A 22,425-nucleotide genomic window follows, 5' to 3' on the forward strand; every position below is an offset into this window, starting at 1 on the left:
CTTTGGAAAATAATTTGACAATGTAAAAACAAAGAGGAGAACAAACGCTGCCAAATCAACTTCACCTACAGACCCAATCTCATGCTCAGAAAATTATATTTGACAATGTAATACACAATCTGGCATCTTTTTTTTTTCTTCGTAAAAGAGAATGTTATCCATGTTTACTAGTGTATAGTTTATATATATATATATATATATATAGAACATATATATATATATATAGAACATGCAAGACATATTGAAATCATATTGAAAATGGGTATTAGAAACATATGTAGATTTTATTTAAAAAAAAAAAAAAGACACCATTATTTTGGTTTCGATGATTGTATCGTAAATTACCATAGCAATTTATCTGAACTGACTGTGTGTTATATAGTTCAGCTCCCTAGCTAACAGCAAACTTCATTCTATCAATCAACTTATGTTATGATTTACTGATTAAAAACAAACATGATGATGATGTGAACCCTGTCCGAAAGTGCTTACATTTTGAGTATGAATGTAAGAAAAATCCTAACTACAGTTGCGATGCAGTAGGATATTCACATGGGGCATTACCACACATAATGACAGCTCCAGACAACTATAAATACTGGGGAGTGTAAACGTGTTGAATTGATGTTTGGCCAGCGATAAACACATTTTTGAGTGTTTTGGAAGAGGCAGATGTTTATTGTTGTCTGTATGTTCAAGGAGAACAAAAATTACATCTATAAATATATAGCTGTAACTGACAATGATAGAAAAGTAACAAGGACTGATTCTGATAGTATGATGATCAGCCTTAAGTTAGAAACACATCCAATATCAGCAGGAAAGTTAGAACACATGACCAAATGGAGATATTGCTTTTATTACTTGCGCCATCTTTGGTTTTAAGTATTGAGATCTGATGGCAAATGTTGTGGAATCAACAGAGTATAAAGAAAACTAGTTCAATGAATCGTTAAATTTAACAAATCTCCATATAAACAAATTATTGCACTTGATGGTTACTAAGGTGTATAAACCCATATGGGCGGCAAAAGAAGCCTATATGAGTTTTTAAATGTGTATACCGGTAAGGTGATCCAAATTATGGAAAGATTCTGTATCTGAAAAGCTCCAGATCCCAATATTTACAGATAATAGATGCCAGTGCCATACCTGTGTTTCTTTTGAGAGCAGATTTGATTTATAAGGTATTCAATATAGAGGGGACAGATAAGCGGAAACCACTCTACCAGAAAGAACATAAATAAAATTGAGGAAGTCAAAATGATATATGGATTTCTGGCAGTGCACTTTATGTAGTGGTATTAAGTACACAGCAGAAGGGAGATATTTGTTAAGGTAGAACCTGGCAGTACAGTTGTATATAGTACAGATGGGTCAGCTAATTTAAATCTAAGATATAAACTGCATAGTGGTATTCCATAGAGCAGTGCTGTCCAACTTCTGTGGTACCGAGGGCCAAAATCTTACTGGCCTATGTGGTGGAGGGCCGATAATGGAAGTCAGTGTTGACCACTCCCCCTTTTAAACCACACCCACTGTAAACCACACCCATATTACCACAAGAACTTTTTAAGATCATATCCACATTAACGGTGGTAGCACACCAAAAAACCAAATGGTTGGTGCTCACTGCAGGGAAATCCCTCATCACTCATATGTGAAAAATTGAAGTCATGTTAAAACATACCCTTAAATCCATATGCCTCATCCTCCCCTGTGGATAATACAACAACCCCCCAACACATAATTAAACACCTTAGGGGCCCTTAACAACAATTTCCAAATGCTAACAAACCCCAAGAACAAACCCCTAACAGGCTTACATTCCAACGGTAGCGTAGGGCAAGCAGAGAATGGCACAAACAAGCAGCACTGGGCAAGCAGAGAATGGCACACACAAGCAGCACTGGGCAATGGCACACCCAAGCAGCACTGGGCAAGCAGAGAACAGCACTGGGCAATGGCACACCCAATCAGCACTGGGCAAGCAGAGAAAGACACACACAAGCAGCACTGGGCAAGCAGAGAATGACACACACAAGCAGCACTGAGCAAGCAGATAATGGCACACACAAGCAGCACTGAGTAAGCAGGGAATGGCACACACAAGCAGCACTGGTCAAGCAGAGAATGGCACACACAAGCAGCACTGGGCAATGGCACACCCAAGCAGCACTGGGCAAGCAGAGAATGATACACACAAGCAGCACTGGGCAAGCAGAGAATAGCACACACAAGCAGCACTGAGTAAGCAGAGAATGGCACACACAAGCAGCACTGGGCAAGCAGAGAACGGCACACACAAGCAGCATTGGGCAAGCAAAGAATGGCACACACAAGCAGCACTGGGCAATGGCAAACCCAAGCAGCACTGGGCAAGCAGAGAATGATACACACAAGCAGCACTGGGCAAGCAGAGAATGGCACACACAAGCAGCAATGGGCAAGCAGAGAATGGCACACACAGGGAGGGAAGGCAGAACAGAGCAGGAGACAGGGAAAGCTCTCATTCTAATGTGTACTACATACAGTGACACAGTGCTGGTGCCCCATTAGCATTTTCAATAAGGTGTGAACAGGTGAACAATGTGGGCAGTTTCAGTCTGGGTCTCAGGTGTTAACAGTACAGGGGATTACAGTCTGAATTTGAGGTTTAAACAATGCAGGGGCCAGTTAATGTCTGTAGTGATACCTTTTAAATCTTACATATGGTAAGCAGACACAGCATGTGGGGGGGCACTAAAATCATCAAATTTCTGGCAAATACCCCATACTACACTTAAACTCTTTACATGCTCATCTGTTTTTAAATACAGGCAATAGATAACTGTTTTTAGTGTCAATCCACTCATTACAACCCATCCCTTATCAATCTGTTCCCCCTACAATAGTGAATGCAAGAATTTATTAATACAATTATTTAAAAAAAAAAAAATCACAATTTGTGCACCACATTTCAGATGCCAACAGAGCAGATAAGCAGGAAATAAAATGTAATAATTTATAGTAACATTTCCCATTAATCGTTAGAAGCAAAGTTAATTTATGGTTAATTAGGCTACTGTATTATGCATACGTTATATTCCTAGAAAGGTAAAAGGTAATGTTAAAAATAGGACCATGAAGAAAAATGTTTAACACATAGGAAGAAAGTTCTTACAGGAAAATACTTTATTTAATAATGCCCATCACTCTCTCTGGCATTGCATGCCTTTAACTAACAATGGCATACATTTCATGTACCACAAGGGTAGTGTAGAAGCAGGGGATTCATTACAAGCCTTACTGGTAAAATGTCCAACAATAACAAATAGCACAATGCATCTCTTTGTGATAAACTATAGAGAAAAGGGTATATTCAAACTTCCAACCATTTACTTTCCCCTTGGAGCCAATTAGTGACCACCTATATCTTCAACATTTATTTTAGAATTGAAGGGTGCAAGAGATCATTTTAAACTTGAATCATATGCTTGCAATGCAGAAACCATAAAGCACAAATAATCAGTAACTTTCATGGCATTCAATTTATTCTAAACAACAAAAGAGGCAATATTTTCTCCAAAACTATAATTAAAAATGTACAAAACGTGAAGCACATTTTAATGAAAGATATTTTATTCTTCCTAATAATAGCATTTCTAAATATAGAACCTTTAGATGTAATTTTATGTCATTATAGTAACTAAACTGAGAAATGTCTAGAAAAATGTATGTGGAAAATAGTTCTATAAGGAGCTGCAATAAAGGAGGCATTTTGAAGATAATATTTATGTTTAGACCCAAGTAAAACCAGCATTATGTATTATTCGTTATTGCCTACAAAATTAGAGTTTTTTTTATATCTTATGTCTCCTTTAATCAATCAAAACAAAAAACACTTGGAGGGTATTAAACCAATTTAAACCAGACAGGAAACTGTCATTAACTGTTTTATATTTATTCTGTTCAAATGATGTTCAGACACAACCTAGTCAAATGATTTAAAGTGTTATGTCTTAATAATGGATTTTTTCCCAACTGAACGCAACCGAAGCATGTTGTGTCCGAATACATAAATATACTTTTAAAATGTCTCTACTAATGACATGTAGAATTAAAGTAGGGCACGGAACTCTAGGATTAAAACAAATGTCAGCATTGTGCCAGAATCACAGTTACTTCATCTAACCTTTCTGTAGTTCCCATTCCCCATATACCTATTCCCTGTGTAGTTTACTAATGGAACTCATATAATAATCAGTGAAGTCTTTTTAATGCATACTTGAAATGCATGGGCCCAAAGCTCCACTGGTATTTTTTTATATCCTAAAACTTCAAGGGAAGAAATATATCAAAAGCTAAATGTATGTAGAATATTAAACTGTCCAAGGCAGGTGGGAACTGTTATACATTTTATACATTTCCATGTGAGTTTGGGATTTTTATTTTTTCTAAAGAGAGAATAAAAATAGTTGAAAGAGGTTTTTTTTTTCTTTTTTTTCTCCAGATCATATATCAGTTTCAAACCATGGTGAGCAAGTAGCTATATAAGCAGAACCATATTTTGTGCATAAATGAGTCACAGGATAGAGAGAACTTACATATTCATTATTAAAGACAGAACTGCATATATAGGGCACATGTTTTACTTAAGTTGCTGTGACACCTTAAAAGCAGTGTCACAGCCAGGCCCGGATTTGTGGCAATGCCACAAAGGCACGGGCCTTGGGAGGCCCAGCCATAACCTAAGGTGCACTGGGGAATCCCCAGTGTTCTTGCGTGTGCTCGAGCTCCTGCGGTGGTGCGCTTGCAAGGCCAGTAGTCTTGCTGTCATTAGTTTATGTTGGCTTAACCTGTGTGCTGGATTGTTACAGTTCTTGGGCTTTTTCCCAAGCAGTAGCACAAATGGGTCTTTTGGAGATTTGGTAGAAATGTTTGTACTTCTTTATTTATATCACACTGATATGTTCTGCAGTGCTTTACATCATTATTCATCATCCAATAAAGTCTCCAGTCATAAGTCTCCATTAGGTACATGTTATCTTAATTTACTTAATTGCCCACAGTGGTGGTGGCTGGCATTTGGTAAATACAGTATATGGTTGGATTTGTCATGGTAAGGACACTTTACTTGGTTAAAAATATGTTCAATAAAGCTGTGGCTGACCTCAACCCATTAAAAGGTAACTTTTATCATTTGTTCATTTATAAGCAGTATACACTGTAGTTATGGCTTTCACCTCCTGAAATCATGCATGCCTCTCCACAGTCTGGGAAAAATAAAGAAACTACATGTACATAGTATAGGGACTGAATAAAATTTAGGACCACAACACTGAAAAGTAGCAGTGCTAATCATAGTGTCATTGAGAATATGTTCATGGCATTCATTTCTCAAGGTATAGCCGGATTGAAGATAGAGGGTCAATAAACCTGTCTATTGACTTGGCCACCTGAATGAGTTAGACATCCAAGATCACTAGAGAGCCCTTCATTTTCTCTACCCACCCTTGTGGTAGTAGAGAATATGGGAGTTGCTGTAACCACTTGAACATTGTACTTAATAGATAATCAATTACCCAATCAGTGTTTTCAAAAGATTATATTGAAATAGGCAGTTAAAAAGACTCCTGCACTATTGCATTTCATTGCCCCTTCCACTCCCACTTCAATCTCACTTCTAGAAAGTGATTATAGAAGAATTAGTCAAAAAAATGACACTCTCTTAGTTTAGGCCCTTTGACTGGAGACTAGTTACCAAAATGACAGAATGACAAATGCAAGACAGAATTATGCTGTGTCAGTCCTGCGTGCAGTACATGCATTTTACAATAAACTTTTAATCAGAATATTTTGCAGGTTAAACAATTTTAAATTACCGAAAACAACTGCAACAAACAAAAATAATGTTAGAGATTTATATATATGTAATTAACACTGGCTGCTGGCAAATATATTTGGCCATTGATCTCTAAAATTATAGCATATTTTGTCCCAGATGATTAAAAATATAGTGCATTCTAGCAGAACAATTTTTCATGTTGAATAAATTACTCTGAGTGAAATTAGACTTTCCTAATTGAAAATGATATTATAAATCTGTTTATTCAAAATAAAGAGTGCAGAATCCTGCATTTGGCTTAAGCATGATAGTCAGTGAAGTTAGATAGGCAGCATCCTGATTATGGTCATATTTTTTAAATCCCTCATGCTGAAAGCACAATTTAATTCAGCCTAACATTGGCCAACATTTTGTAGGTGACCTTGGAGGATAAGTAGCTCTTTTTCATCAAATATTGCCATTTTGAAATTGTAGCGTACTGTTCTATTACTTTTTGCTAAAGGAACCTTGTACCTTTTTAATTGGAAAATCTTTAGAACAGGATTCTACATGATTAGTCTACAGAGGAAACTGAAATATCATGACGACAGTGGCAATCATTTTACTTTATTAAAAGGTATTTTTTAAGTGCAAGGGGAGACCTGCCAGAGCACTACAACACCAGATAAGCATCCTATATTCTCTCATGAGTGCCTTTAGAAAAGCTCACACAATTCTCTGACTTAGAGCAGATATGGCTGGAAAATGGCAGGATTTTTTTTCATTATTGGACTAACTATACTAATTTCCAGTTTCCAAATTTCTCAAAGATTACAATTTAAATTTAAAATGTAAGACCCAATACATATAGACAGGCTCTAGAATAATTTATCTGCTTACAATTGTAAAAAAAACTTGAACTTAATTGCTATAAACATATAACAACATGTGTGTATAATTTAAGAAACATCATAGGCAACAGTGCGAGCTACTGCAATGCAATTCTGATGAAGAAAAAATGAGTAGGGCACATGTGAAACATATCAGTGAACTAGTCAATTCTTTCTATAAAAAAATGAGATTATTTTGCATATTTTGATGGGCAATAGACTCCGTGTAAGAAGTCTCATGACAACAGTCTGCGCATTTGCCTATAAGTATATTACAGACTATCATTTATTGTCATATTATTGTTATTTAGCCATTGTTTTAAATAACAAAATGAAGTATACAGCAGCACCCTACAAAAACATCCATAGGCCAAATTAAGAAAACTCTGTGAGAAATTTCATGGCTATATCAATAAACCAATACAAGTACTCAGAAAATCCTGTAGGTACAGTGAGAATATAAATTAGGTTGCTTTTCACATAATACAAATAAAGCCAAGAGATAATGATATACATAGGAGTTAAATATAGGCCTCTAACCTGTTTCAGCACAGAATGCTTCTATGTAAGAACATGTGAACATGTGCTCACTGTTACAACTTGCAGATCTCAGACATAACCTGACAACTGCTAAATTATACAGAAATTCTTCAACCTTTACAGAATTTTTCACTCTCTTGAATGGCCTGGTCAAGAAGCAGGGACCTTGTGCTTACAGGCCACTGCTTCTCCTGGATGAGTGACAGGAGACTGTGTAGGTTTAACTCTGAAGTTAATGTAATGACTTTCACTCTGTTTCATTTGCTGAAACTTAAAATTGGTTTGTATCAAGTAGGCAATTCCCTTATTAGGGTGTTATTTAAGTCCAACTTTTACCATATCCCAGTGCTGGATCAATAGATGTTTTCCAGTGATCTAGCCTCCTGTATCATGAGTTCCTGTTGTGAATATGTCCTTATTTCCTCATATTCTGATTCCCTGGTTTTGACCCCTGACCTGCTAATCGATTTAACTGCTGCCTACCTAGACCATTTACCTGTATTGTGCTTATTTTGTGTGCCACCTGCCCAAACCATTTGTCTACTATACAGCCTTTCTTTATGGTCTGAGTAAGATCTTATCAGGATATTAGTTTATATCTATTTCTTTATTTACATCTATCATCTATCTATCTATCGATCTATCTTTAAATAAACAAAAACGGGGGTTGTGGTAGCAATGCAAGGCTCAGTAAAATACACAAATAAAATAAAAGTACAACGCATCTGGCCAAATTAGCATACAAATCATACAAAAAGGGATTATTAAATCACATTAAATTGCCAAGTCACTATACCACATCAAGGTAAACCCCATATTGTGCTCCTACCTTTTTAATTCCAGTAATATTATTCTTAACCTGGCACCTCCCTGGTTGAATTTCTTAGGAAAAGTTTCTCCTGAATTGGGCATAGGCTTAATTCTCCCTCACCATGAGCCATTTTTCAACAAACTCAATCCTCCACTGTGTGAAAAATGACTGCCCAGAAAAACAACAACCATTTTTAAATGCATGAGACCACCAATAAAATGACAGTTGTGTGATTGCTACCTGCCCACTCTCTTTTGCTAGCTGTAAATAAGCATGCACATGCATGCTGTAAATTGCAGCATACTGGAAATCCTTTTCTAATGTGCTTATGTGTTAGCTTTTGAAACGTTTTCTTCTACAATTTACACACCATGGAAAATAGAATTTCTGACTTTGACACAAAAGTACCAGAATTCCACACACTTTGTGTGTTTCCTAGAAACATGATTATATCAAAATGTCCCAGCAAGGAATGGGTATGATATGCTGTTATGTATTGGGAGGGAATTTTTCTAGATCTGTCTCGAAATGCTTGAAGAATGTGCCTGTTTCATATTTGTATTTAATGTAAGCAACCATGCAATACATGAGTCACAGTAATTTACCTGTGGCATTATAAATTCCCCATTTAATTGTTCTGGTTCATTCCCAGCTTTGGAATAGCACTATAAACATGTAACAACTTGGACAGATTTTGCAGACCATAATGGCACCAATAATGATTTTGATTCTCAGAGGCTATTCGATAACTGGTGAAATACAATAAGGTAGGGATGCACCGAATCCAATATTTTGGATTCGGCCGAACCCCCAAATCCTTCGTGAAAGATTCGGCCGAATACCGAACCGAATCCGAATATGCAAATTAGGCTGGGAAGGGGAAAACATTTTTTACTTCCTTGTTTTCTGACAAAAAGTCACGCGATTTCTCTCCCCGTCCCTGATTTGCATATGCAAATTAGGATTTGGATTTGGTTCGGCTAGGCAGAAGGATTCAGCTGAATCCGAATCCTGCTGAAAAAGACCGAATCCTGGCCGAATCCCGAACCGAATCCGGATTCGGTGCATCCCTACAATAAGGTGAACTAATAAGTAAACACAAATATGAAAAAAATCCCATAATAAGGACTCCAATCAACAGCTGTTAGTGGTCTAATGTTTCAAAACAAATATCTGATTGGTTGCTAAATGGGGTAAACATAAACTATACCCCAAACTATACCCCTCAAACAATGTAGGTCTCTATAAAATATATTGAATAAACAGCTCATATGTTAAACCCTGCTTAATGTAGATAAACCATTTTCACAATAATATACTTTTTTAGTAGTATGTGCCATTCGGTAATCATGAATAGAGAACTGCCATTTTAAAAAATAAGGGCAGCCCACTGTGATCCTATGATTCACAGTGCACACAAACAAACCATACGTTAGGTCACATGAGCCAATTAACAGAGTTCTGTATTTTGCTTCCTCACTTCTTCCTGTTACAGTTAGAGCTGCAGTATTTCTGGTCAGGTGATCTTTGAGGCAGCACAGAGACTATCACAAAATGATGGATGAAGGCAAGAGATGTAAAAGTACAATATTTACTTAAATATATACACCAGTTTGGTAAGATTCTTTAATATGCCACTTCATTTGATATAAACTATCTGTTGCTCAAGTATTCATTTTGGGGTTATAAATTTCCGTTAACTCCATAAAATGCTGACTACAGTTATACAACATATTCTATGGGATTCAAGGTCATATTCCATAATATGTATTACTTCATTATAAAAAGGAAGCAAATAGCATTGTTATCCCTTTAAAATAAGTTATAAGATGTGTTTTCAGATACTTAGATTGTATTTTAACTGGTGCTCTGACTTTGATCTTTAGCAGTCAATATTTTGTGTAGGTTTCAAAAGTAATAATTAGAATGAGTCAGAGCAGAAGTCTGCCAAAAATAATTTTGTTTATTGAACTCAAATGCATTCTGGGAATATTTAAATATCTGGCTTTCAGTTGGGCAGAACAAAACAAGATATATTTTCCCTGGAAATTCAATATTATTAAAATTATAATGACATTTTGATTTCAGCATCTGTCAAATAAAATAAACGGATTGCAGAACCTTAAAATGAAATATGTGGGCTTAATTATTGTTTCTGTTCAGCATTTAATAAAAGAAGAATTATTAAATCACCAATTTACAGATTACTACTAGTGATCTGTGTATCTGCACTGCATCAGCAATATTAAAAGTAAACTAACAAAAATAAAAAGCTCCTATCTCCCATGGTATTTTTCAGTGTTATTTAAGTGGATACAGGGACCAGATCCCTTATCTGGAAACCTGCTATCAAGAAAGCTCTGAATTACGGGAAGGATATATTATAGAGTCTATTTTAAGCAAATAATTATTTTTTTTTTCTCAGTAGTAATTGAGTATGTAAACTGGATAAATCCTTACTAGCAAAAAAATAATCCTATTGTGTTAATTTAATATTTAAATGTTTCTATGGTAATGGTAAGTAGATCCAAATTAGAGAAAGACTCCTTATCGGTAAAACCCCAGGTCCCAGACATTCTGATAATAGGTCCCATTCCAGTCTAGTAGATTATGCCCCTGCCACCCTCAAACTGTAATTTATAATGATCTCAGAGTTCTATGACCATTTAAAGCCCCAAGGCTGTAGACTGAGGGTTTCTATGCAGGTCATGAAACTACAATTTTAATATGTTTAGTCATTTTAGACATGGTTACATTATCCACTATTATCTACAAGTACAGTTAACCAAAAGCACTGCTTTTTGTTAACTGGATTAAACTTAATTGTGAAAAATGTGAAGATAATTTTTGTCAAATACACAACAGATACTTTAGTTCTAAGGCTCTTTATTAGAACACAGGGGTGCCCATCTCAGCATATAAAATATAAAACTCCTGCCTCTTGCATATAAAACGTATGTCTCTCAGGCCAACTACTATAGCTATTACTAAAAACTGCAGTTGGTATTATTAATTAGCGATGGGCGAATTTATTCGCCAGCCGCGAATTTGCGGCGAATTTGCGCGATTCGCAGAAAAAATTCGCCGGCGTCAAAAACCGGCGCCGGAAAAACGGGTGCCGGCATCAAAAACGGGCGCCGGCGTCAAAAACTGCCGTTTCGAGAATTTTTCGCCCATCACTATTATTAATCACTTAAGATTGTTTCTTCAGTGGAGTCTGTTTAACTTTTTTTCTCTCCACACTCCAAAATTTATAGAGTAGAGACATTTCTTGAAAATGGATTGCATTGACAATATTCAAAAAAAGTATATGGGATGTGTTATCGCTAAATCCCTTATACAGAAAGCTGAGAATTCAATTAGATCCACAGAAAACCTCAGGCTTTGAGCATTCTGGATAACAGGTCCCATACCTGTAACAGATTTCTTTGTATGTTGCAAGTGAATATCAGGAGCTCCAACATAAAATATAATAAAAAATGATTGTGCATGTGTAAATCAATGCTTGTGTTAAAAATGCGATCAAGCGTCTTTAGTTTTTAAGAAGTTCTATAAAGGAACTACAGAACATCTATGCAGTAACAAGTATAGCCCCTAATAAGCCAGTTTACTATCCAGGTTCACTTTAATGCAAGTTTTTAAACAGGGTATATTTAAAAATCTATGAAAATGTGTCTGATCAATGTCCTCAATGTAGTCAAATGTAGAGTGGAGGTGGGCTCTTTGTTTCATGTATTTTGGACATGCCCGATAATACAGAGATTCTGGATTAACATTATCTGAGAAACTTGCTCTCCCAAATATCTTTTGGGTCTAACAGGGGACCGGGCTTACTCTAGACTGTGCTACCTATAATTGCTATATTATACAAAGAAGGAACTCCTAATGTGTTGTAAATCCCTTGCCCCCCCCTTCCCTGTAGTTGTGGCAGAAATGGGTGACCGATTCCCTCCCATGTCAGAAACTCACTTACTTAGCAAGAGGTTGGCGAAAGAAATGTGAAGCTAGTGTATATGGGGGACCTGGCTGGACCTGCAAAATATTTGATGTAACTCGAGTACTACTTAGTTGGAACCCTTGCCTCTCTCTATCTCCTTTCTTCTCTCCCTTCTGTCTTCTATCTTTGTTATTGTAACTTTTTGATTTTATGTATTAAAAATGTAAAAATAAAATCTTTTTAAAAAGTATGCTGCGAGTTGTAGTCTAGAAATATATGTGGAGCCAAGGTTAAGAACAAGGCTCCTTAGAGAACTAACATATCCCCAGCCTAACTTCTCTAATACAGTCTCAAACTGGCCATTTTCTTGTGTAGATGGTACCTTTTATGCTCCACTCACCCTAACAACATTAAAAGCTTTTAAAAAAATCTCCTATGGATTAGAGATCTGTTAAATTTACCATCAAAAAGTGTTTTAAACAGCATGACAGCACTATCACTGATAAACTTTGTGAAATATAAGAAAAAAAATATTACATTTCTATTTTTCTCAATATATGTTTGAAATATCGTGCTTTACCGAGTCACAATGTTCTAAAAGCCACTGCTGAAAAGACAAGCCTTGCAATGTTGAAATACTTCCCATGGATATAAACACCAATTACTCTAACAAGAAGCATCTTTCTCTCTGAAAGTAAACATTAAAAAAGTTCTTCATGCTTTTTATTTAATATATAAACATATATTCATCATTACAATTGTATCTGAGTGTAGAGTTGATGTTTTGTCTTATGATGGCTGATGTAGCTCACACAATTAACTGTAGCTTTACTAGAGAATATTACGTAACAAACACAGGTATTGGAATAAGTGATAAGGTAGAAACAAACCTTATATGGTCTGTAAGAACATTTAAATGGATACTGTCACCTTTAATATGTACAGTTTCACTTTTATGTCTAATTAGTACTGGGCAACTAGGTTCTCTATTACCAGTGGAATTGCTTCCTCTGTGTCTACGCCTCTGACGTACATTGTGATTTACTGGTATTTCTCCCACCGCATTTTCTGCATCTTAAGCTAGCTGTGCAAGTACCGATAATACAGTACAAAAACAGTTTTATATGTTAAATAGTACCTGTATGAGGGTATGATTCCCCAGTTCAGATATTGGACAGCGAGCTTAGTGGGTTGGTAATTGTATGGCCATCTTTAGCATGAATGCCATTGTGTATGGGCTTTTTTTAGCATACAACTACAAATGTAAATATTAGGGTTTTTCCATATTAATCATCTTATAACTGGTTTCTCTTACTTGATTAATTTGGGGCAATTAGTCACTTTATAAAAATGGTAGCTTCACTATTTAATACAAAAGTCAGAAATGATTGAAGATATTTTCTTGTGAACGCATATTGCAGTTTATGAAAAAGGACTTTAGATGCAAAGCAATCAATCCACTGAGCTGACTTTTTTTTAAAATGAGCAAATTACTCACTTCTAGCTGAGATACAAAAAGATTTCATTCATAAGCACCTTCCACAACACTGAACATATTATGAGCATAAAACACCTGCATTAATTCAAAATAAACTTGTTTTCCATGGTACAAATCGAGGTCACTAAGGAGTTCACTATAGACCCATGATTAAAAACGAAGATTATTTTGATATATTCAGTAAAGTCTGACTGCTGTGGATTTGGCCTCTTAAGAGTGTATTAAATTTACTCAAGCCTTCTCCAAAGATAATGTAAAGTACTATTCTATAATCAAATCATTATTATAAAACATTTCATGTTAGCTAATTCAATAAATTCACCTTAAAATGATTCTTTAAAATGATACCCTTCTTCAAAATTACATGCAAAGATTTCTGTGGCTGACAGCTTCAAAAACAATTAAAAATTTTCACTATACCAACCTAACACTCCCTGTTTCAGGGAAATCGAAATGTGGAATATCCTGTTTAATTAAAATTTTACAAATGCTATATTTGAAGCAAATAAATGGCAAGCCCCAAATGGTATTAAGCATCATATAGAAGATCCAAGGCCTTCACATTTGTCCACATATCCTCATAATGTCTTTTCTATGATGCTGGTAACTTTATCAGAGTGCTTAATTCCTAAAGTTTGCTTGAGGTTTGGTTACTAATGAAAGAGGGAATTGAATAAAAAATTAAATACAGACAACCGTATTAATTTAAATGGACGTTAGTATACCTAAACTGTACAAAAAGAAACATTCTTATGCAGAACAAGAAGGAAACCTCCAATTTAGAGATGCCTGAATAGCCTAGGAGACAAGAAAGGAACAATAGCAGATTATTACAAAATGGTTTATAATCCATGCCTTCAGAAATATTTCTAACTAGTTTCTGATATTGATGTACTTTCTGTATGAATCAAGTTGTTGCTAGTAATGAAGAGAAGAGATTTACCAATCATTATGAATGGATTTACTCATAACAATATGGGACCTGTTTTCCAGAATGCTTGGGACCTGGGGTTTTCATACCTTAAATCTACTAGAAAATCATGTAAGCATAAAATAAACCCAACAGGCCAGTTTTGCTTCCATTAAGGATTAATTCTATCTTAGTTTGGATCAAGTACAAGGTGCTGTTTTATTATTACAGAGAAAAAGGAAATCATTTTCAAAAATCTGGATTATTTTGATAAAATGGAGTCTATGGAAGACAGCTTTTCTGTAATTCAAAGCTTTCTGGATAACAGGTTTCCGGATAACCTATCCCATACCTGTATAACAAGAAATAATATCAATAGCTTTTTAAAGGATACTTTGGGGGAACTGAGATACATTGCTGAAGGCTTTGGCAAAGGGTCCCCTGGGAAGTAGGGACTAGAAGGGGCATGGCTAGGGGACAAATAGGGTTTGGATATTAGGATTAAGGGAAGTCTATTTTAGAAGGTCCAGGACTAGTATAAGGGGTTAGAGATGTGACTAATAAGGGAGAAAGGAGGAGTAGGACAAATATTTTACCTGAGCTGTTTGGATTTCTTCTTGCAGCAATGGGAATGGTTGACCTGCTCTAAGTGGAAGCTGGAAAGGATGGGGGGAGAAGTGAAGTGTAGGTCAAGTGTGAAAGATAGACCTGGGCCTAGGTTCGACTTCGAAGCCACAGTATGCAGATGTGTTGGGGACAATAGGTGGTTGAGACCTAGTCTCAGGTCGGGAAAATCAGGTTAAATTATATTATGTGGTTATGTGCAGCAGCAAAACTTTATATAATGAGTTATTTTAAACTTGAGTATCATAACGGTTGGTTAATAATATGCATGATTGCTTGTTGTTATTTACAATAAATTTGATAATAAATGAAGCTGTGGCCTTTCCACCCAAAGTTAATGGTGTCAGTGTAAGTTACTGGGAAATGGAGTTGAGAGGGGTCCAGAGTTGAATCTCCACAAGTCATGATAAATACCAGTTTTGTTTGAATCAGCTATATTGATCTATTTAATAAATTGACATGATAGTGCTTTGTAAAAATTCTTGATAAAATTGTATGGCTAGCAATATATAAATCTTATAAAGTTTAGATGTGATCACCATGGGTAAGTTCCTTAGCCTAGAAACCAGGAAAACCACCTGAAGTTATAAAACATCAAAAGGTATTTGTGCCCTTAATATGTAGGTATTTTCATATACTCTTGTCATTAATTTACATGGTTATGTTTAGATTACTGCCATTCTCTCATGTACCCTAATAATGTTTTAGAAAGTTGTTCTCTTGGCAGTTTCCCCAAAAAATATTTGTTTATTTATGTATTTATTTAGAATACATGATGCTCTGAAGACAAGACAAACTCTATATAAAGTTTATTTCAGCATTTCACCCAGGATCTCAGAACTGGAGCAGCTGTTGTGTGCAAGTGCTAAATCTCAGATGTGTGAAATAGAAATTAATTTGTTACCTTCTCTAGGAGAGAATGCCTTTTATGAGCAATGACATATTTTCAATTGGATGTTTTCATGCTGTGAAAATCTAACCTCTTTGTTCAATTATTTCTCTTTGCTGATGTGAAGATCTGAGTATTATGATGGTAGTTTTGGGATGATAAATGGAAATTATATAAGATATGCTTTAAACACAAAAAAGGACTGTCTAAAAATAATTGAAAATGCCCACATCATGCCAGCATAAAGGAATATTAATATATATTTACAAGATAAAATCAATCTGTGAATTGAAGGCAAGAGAATGCCTGATTACAATAGCACACCATCAATGCTGGGCAAAAATATTTCTCTCCTGTTAACTTAATGCAGCAAACTGTATTTTTCATCCCCTATAAATGTACAATTGACTACTTTTTAGTGTTTTAGAGCTGAAAGGCAGTACTTTAAAGGCCTTGTTTATTTAATAACTATGGGCAAAGTGCAGAAATCTGTGCAGCCAGCCATATATTTAGACAATGTATTTCCTATTTAGAGAATTCCAGTGTCTGTGTTAACAGTGTGTTCTAACTGAAACGTGAACGTGAACATAATGGTTGTTTAAAGGCAGGTGTTCTTTTTAAAGACTTCTGTGCTCTTGTAGCATTGTGCTTTGTGCATCAGTAGTTGCAGCTATGGCTCTAGCATACTTGTGATAAGACTTATGGGGTCATTCATGATCCCTGGAGGTGCATGAGCACCAAAAGCCTGAGGCTATATACACAATTGTGGGCTTTTTTTGCACTGTGCACATTGTGTGGGGCATTGAGAATGATGCCTTAAAGCACAAGTAGCATACTGCCTGACAATAGGTCATTTTTACGCATGCAAAATTGTGGATGCTTTTGTACCTTCCAACACAAAGCAGCTTGATACATTTTCCCACTCCATTTGTCATAGCCCCACCCCAAGTGACATTATCAACTGCCCCCTGACCCAAAGGTGGTATAAGGTTAAAAAAGATGGCAACAGTGTATACATCTACATGTAAATATACATATAAATATGTATTGAGGCATAATACTGATGTATAAAGCTTACGTTACACCCTCCTTGCTCTCAGTCTGCTTGAAATTGGGCTAAAAGTAAGCGAGGCAAAAGAAATGGGAGCTGTAGCTTAGGTTACTCTGTGTTAGAATCGGTATAGCCCTATAGCTTCATACATATAAAATGAAACACAACAGAATTTAAACTCTATTTACTCTTGACATAAGAGATTTCATTGGGATTTGTTGTAATGCCTGACCAATTTATAATGTGCTGTACTTTTTGGTTAATAAAGAAGCACATCACTATTTATTTTGTGTACATACTGTTATTTAGATAGCTGTAATCCCATTTTATAAGGTGTCATTCTTAAAGTGCATAGCAGGGTGCAAATTGTGTACTGTAGACTTCTGTACTTGTGTCCCGATTCTTTGTAAATAACGTCAATATGTTTTTATGAATTCCTTCTACCGGTAATGTTTATATTAGAACAATCCATTTAAATCTTATGAATATTGTGATGTTTCACTGCTTTAAATAAAGTTCCAAATTATGCATCTAAAATGGGAAACCTATAAAATATTCATTGTTTATAAAAGGCATGCAACCACTTCTAGATTTACTGCATTTATTTTTAGGCCAACATGAAATCTGATTGCTTTATCATCCTTGTAACATGTATTTTCATAGCCGTTAAAAGTGTCATCTGTCAGTTCTCTTTCCTTGCCTGTGTTGAGATATTTGCAGTCACAGACACATTTGTCTCCCACAATTTTGATGAAAACAATGCTGAAAATAATACTCCCAACAGTGGGCTTGAGATTGTTCAACACAGCATGTTTTGCCCCAGTTAGGGTTAGGCTAGAATGTATAAGACAAATATAAAAATATATACTCATCAAAGCTATGTAAAACATTATACCATTTCGATTTTCAGTGAGCCCTTCTTTTTGCATTTTATTATGTATCCCCCTATCATCACATATCACTGTCATGCCTGGGACTTTGGGGCCATTTGCTAACTGAAGTTACAATTCCTAGTATGTCTGGAATACTTAGGAAATGGTTAAGAGACAAAAATATAGCTCCTAAAAAGAAAACTTTTGTTTAAGTTTATTCCAGTACAGGTATGGGATCCGTTAAATAAATCAGTACCTTGTACTTGATCACAACTAAGATTTAATATTTATATGATTTTATAGTAGACTTAAGGTATGAATATCCAAATTACAGGAAGATCCATTCTCAAGAAACCCCCAGATCCCAAGCATTCTGGATAACAGGTCCCATACCTGTATAATTCAGATAGGGCACAGATTGTTCAAAATACAGTTTGTTCTTAAAGAATTATTGCTGCTTCTATTATGCAGGACCTGACTACATCTGTACATTTTTATTATGCCATATATATCCTCTCTTGTAAAACCAGCACTTTGATTTACAAGTGTCAGAATCATTTTAGAGCTGAATTAAGGAGGTCATGTCCTTTTCCCAAAGAGATGCCAGATGTATTTTAAATGCTTTGTTGGTTCTTTAAAGCTAATAATAATTAAAAATGCTGTATTTTTGATTGATCACATAAAAATGAAATAAACAAGGTACTAAAATCAGACAGCTTGTGTTTAAAGTCTATTTATTACTCATTTTAAAGCTAATACGAACATTTTGTACCATATATCAACACAAATTGTTGTGCATTCAAATTCAAATATAAAGACAGTGGTTTATGCTGTCTGTGAAAAAGACACCTATTCAAATCATACTACTGGAAAAGTCAATGCAGAGGGCACAAAATAATCTATCTTCAGAATCATTTGGGTATAAGGAATACTATAGCCTGACAAAGCACAAAATATTACTTCCTTACATATAGACATTTGTGTTTGTAACTGGGAATGCCAATATAACAAAAGCATGTCTGCTATATTGCTATCTATAGGTTATATATATGCAGGAATGACTATTTTTTGGCAGACTTTTTTAATTAACTTAAAGTAAAAAGCTCTAGAAGCTCTGTTTGTTTAGGAGAGCAGCAGCCATTTTAGCTTGGTATGACATCACTTCCTGCCTGAGTCTCTCCCTGCTCACTCATAGCTCTGGGCTCACAGAGGGAGGCGGAAAAGGGAACAAACTGAGCATGTTCAAGCCCAAGCCCTGGAGCTTTATGCTGAAAACAGGAAGTCTGATACAGAAGTCCATGTATACACAATATAAGGAAAGAAATTAAGTGTTTATTTTGACAGAGGACTCAGGGCAGCATTACTTTGAGGGTTTACTGTTGTATTCATATAGACCTTTCTGATAACGCTTACTTACTTCTAACCTTTCCTTCTCCATTAAATAACACAACACAGAAAAAACACTGATGTCTTTGTTATACAGTATGTCCCTTGCCTTCCACACCAACCAGACCAGAACCCTCTCCAGCCCTCCTCCTGTCTGTTTAAGCAAATTATACATACTGTACATATATACATATATACAATTGCGCTTTCTAGCAATAGTACAGCCGAATTTCCGGTTTAAAATAAGCAATTTCACCAACATCACTAATAAAGACATATACAGTATATGACCTATATGTACCTGCCATATTTAGATTGACGTAAGCGCAAGAACGTTTACAAATTTTTGATAGGAAGAAAGTAACTCTAGCGAACATTTGTTAGAAATGTCCACGCTGACAAGTTTCTGCTGGCGAAACTTCACCAGCGTTCAGCTGCTGAGACGAAACTTCACACTTTGTTAAATAAGCGTATGCTCTGCGAATACAAGGACCAGTAACATCAAATGTTTTTAAAAAACTAGTTAGTATACAACGAAAAATAAACATGGAAAATTAAACTTTTAATTTGCAAAGCCTTTATTATATTATTATTATTATTTAAGGCGACAGGGCGACCATCCATCCTGTGGTGTTCGATTTCTCCTCCCTGCCTGGATTCTGCATTAAAGAGGGAAGAGGATGGCGCGTGATGGGCCCGTTTTCTTCTGCAAATAATGGAAAGTGTATTTTCTATGCCGGATATGATGGCCAATGCTGCGCTCTTTGCCACTTTATCGCTACGTGCTGTCTTTTGTATATAAATCCCCAAATGCTCCATTACTAACACAAACACCCCTCTCTGGCACATAGGGACAGGCACCATTACAGAAGCGCACAGGAGAATCGTGTGGGTGTCAGTCAGGCTGGAGACGAGGGCGGGATGGCAGATCTCAATACCGGCACGGAAGCTCTCATACAAACGCGCCGGGGGGGGTGGCTTTTCGTGACAACACATTATCCTACTAGTCAGGTGTCACGTGCTCAGGCAACCACCCAATTCCACAGAGCTCCCCAGCCCCACTCTTCAATGCAGACTCTCTCAGTTCTGCCGAGATGCTAGGTACAGCGCAAAGAAAGATTTTATACGGTATCCAGACCCGGCCTTTACGTTATGAAGTAGCAGACTCACTCAGTTCCGTTGCTCCCTTTTCCTGTTTCCAATTGGTAAAGTTGCAGCACTAACGACCAACAGCCTAAGCAGCCTGAACGATTCGGGGGGGCTGCCACCTCTCCCCTTCCCCAGGGAACCCGTACAGCCAGCACAAACACCACTACAAAAAAACCCCTACTACAGGAAAAGGGAGCAACGGAACTGAGCGATTCTGCATTGAAGAGTGGGGCTGGGGCATTGAAGAGATGACATTGAAGAGATGGCACCTGTCCCTATGTGCTAGAGGGGGGTGTTCGTGTTAGTAATGGAGCCTTTGGGGATTTATACACAAAAGACAGCACATAACGATATAGTGGCAAAGAGCGCAGCATTAGCCATCATAACTGGCATAGAAAATACACGCCAATGCTGCGATAATTATTTGTAGAAGAGCAGCGGCCCTGTCACACTCCATCCACTTCTCTCTTCAATGCAGAATCCAGCCAGGGAGGAGAAATCGAGCACCGCAGGATGGTTGGTCGCCCTGTCACCTTTTCTGAAGAGGAGGGGAAGTGGAGTTTCAATAAGTTATTTCTTAATAAAGGCTTTGCAATTTAAAAGTTTAATTTGTCTTGGTGTTTATTTTTCTTTGTATACTAACAATTTAACTAAAATTGATATTACTGGTCCTTTAATGTTAGCAAAGTTGTGCGAAGTGTGGCAGAGCCTGTCAAGGTGAAAATTTGCCCTTTAGTAAATTTGCCACCATGAGTTAATTATTTCTAATTTTCTTGGATTAAGGGTTTGAAAGCTGAACTCCCTTAGAGCTGGATGTCAGGAATCAAAATGCATAATACATACAGAAAAAGATAGTCTGAACTTCAATATCTGTGTTTCTTAAGGTAGTTTATTGCATAAATGTCACCTGAAATGTATGGAATGAAGTGCATGTATGCATATATACTTGTATGTAGCAATTTCATTATTAGTATTATATTTCAAATGATACACATAACCTTTGAGATTGTAGAAGGCTTACATAACTGTATATAATGAAAGAGAACAATGTATCAAATCTAAGCACGTACTGTATGCAACAACCTCAGCAGTGACCTGTGAGGAAATTTACAAGCTCTCAAGGATAACAATAAAAGGAAAAAACATTAATAAAATTGGAACTCACCAGACAAGTGAGCTCATAAATATATTGTAATATCCAATAATAAAATATCTACCGTGATGGTAGAGATCCACGGACAGTAGTGTTCTTATGACGAATATGAAGGTTAGAAAAATTTATATTTGGCCCAGGTTTTATTAGCCTAAGGGGGTAATGTAATAGAAGTCTTAAACTGAAAAAAAAATTGCATGAATAAATTAGCATTTCTCATTGTTTATATTACAGCCTTTAATCGCACATAATGCATTTTAAGGCCTGATTAATGGCGGCATATTCTTTGACGCACATAGAACTTTTTCAGTAAATAAATGTATTACATTCAGTGTGTACCGGTGCAAAGTATTACATTTGCTATTTCATATTTTTCCACAGGCCTGGCTTCATACCACACATTTTTGCAGCTGAAAAAAACATTGCAAAATAAATAAAAATCATTGATATATTTGCATAAAAAAAGCCACAAAAACTCTCTAACTTCAATTGTACTTTGCTCAAAAAGTGAAAAACACTTTATATTTACCAAGGGGTTGCTCATCTTTGAGTTAACTTTTAGTATGATGTAGACAGTGATATTCTGAGACTAGAAATTGGTTTTCATGTATTATTTGTGGTAATCTGATTGCTAGGGACAAATTATCCTATCAACCATGCCCTTATTGGAATGAGAGACTGGAATATGAATAGGAGAGGTCCTGAATAGAAAGATGAACAATAAAAAGTGGCAATATCAAAATATTTGTGGCAACAACAATACATTTGTAGACTTAAAGGGCTAGATGGGGTCAGTGACACCCATTTGAAAGTTGGAAAGAGTCAAAAAAGGCAACTAATTAAAAAATGAAGGCCAATTAAAAAGTTGCTTAGAATTGGCCATTCTATAACACACCATGGGGCACATTT

General features: G+C 36.0%; 1 protein-coding gene across 4 annotated transcripts in view; it reads right to left on the minus strand.

The window, feature by feature from the left end:
• Window positions 1-22,425, minus strand: part of ccser1.L (coiled-coil serine rich protein 1 L homeolog) — a 460,655-nt gene that overhangs the window by 16,925 nt on the left and 421,305 nt on the right. The window lies entirely within an intron of this gene.

The sequence above is a fragment of the Xenopus laevis genome, chromosome 1L, assembly GCF_017654675.1.
Source record: "Xenopus laevis strain J_2021 chromosome 1L, Xenopus_laevis_v10.1, whole genome shotgun sequence".
NCBI lineage: Eukaryota > Metazoa > Chordata > Amphibia > Anura > Pipidae > Xenopus > Xenopus laevis.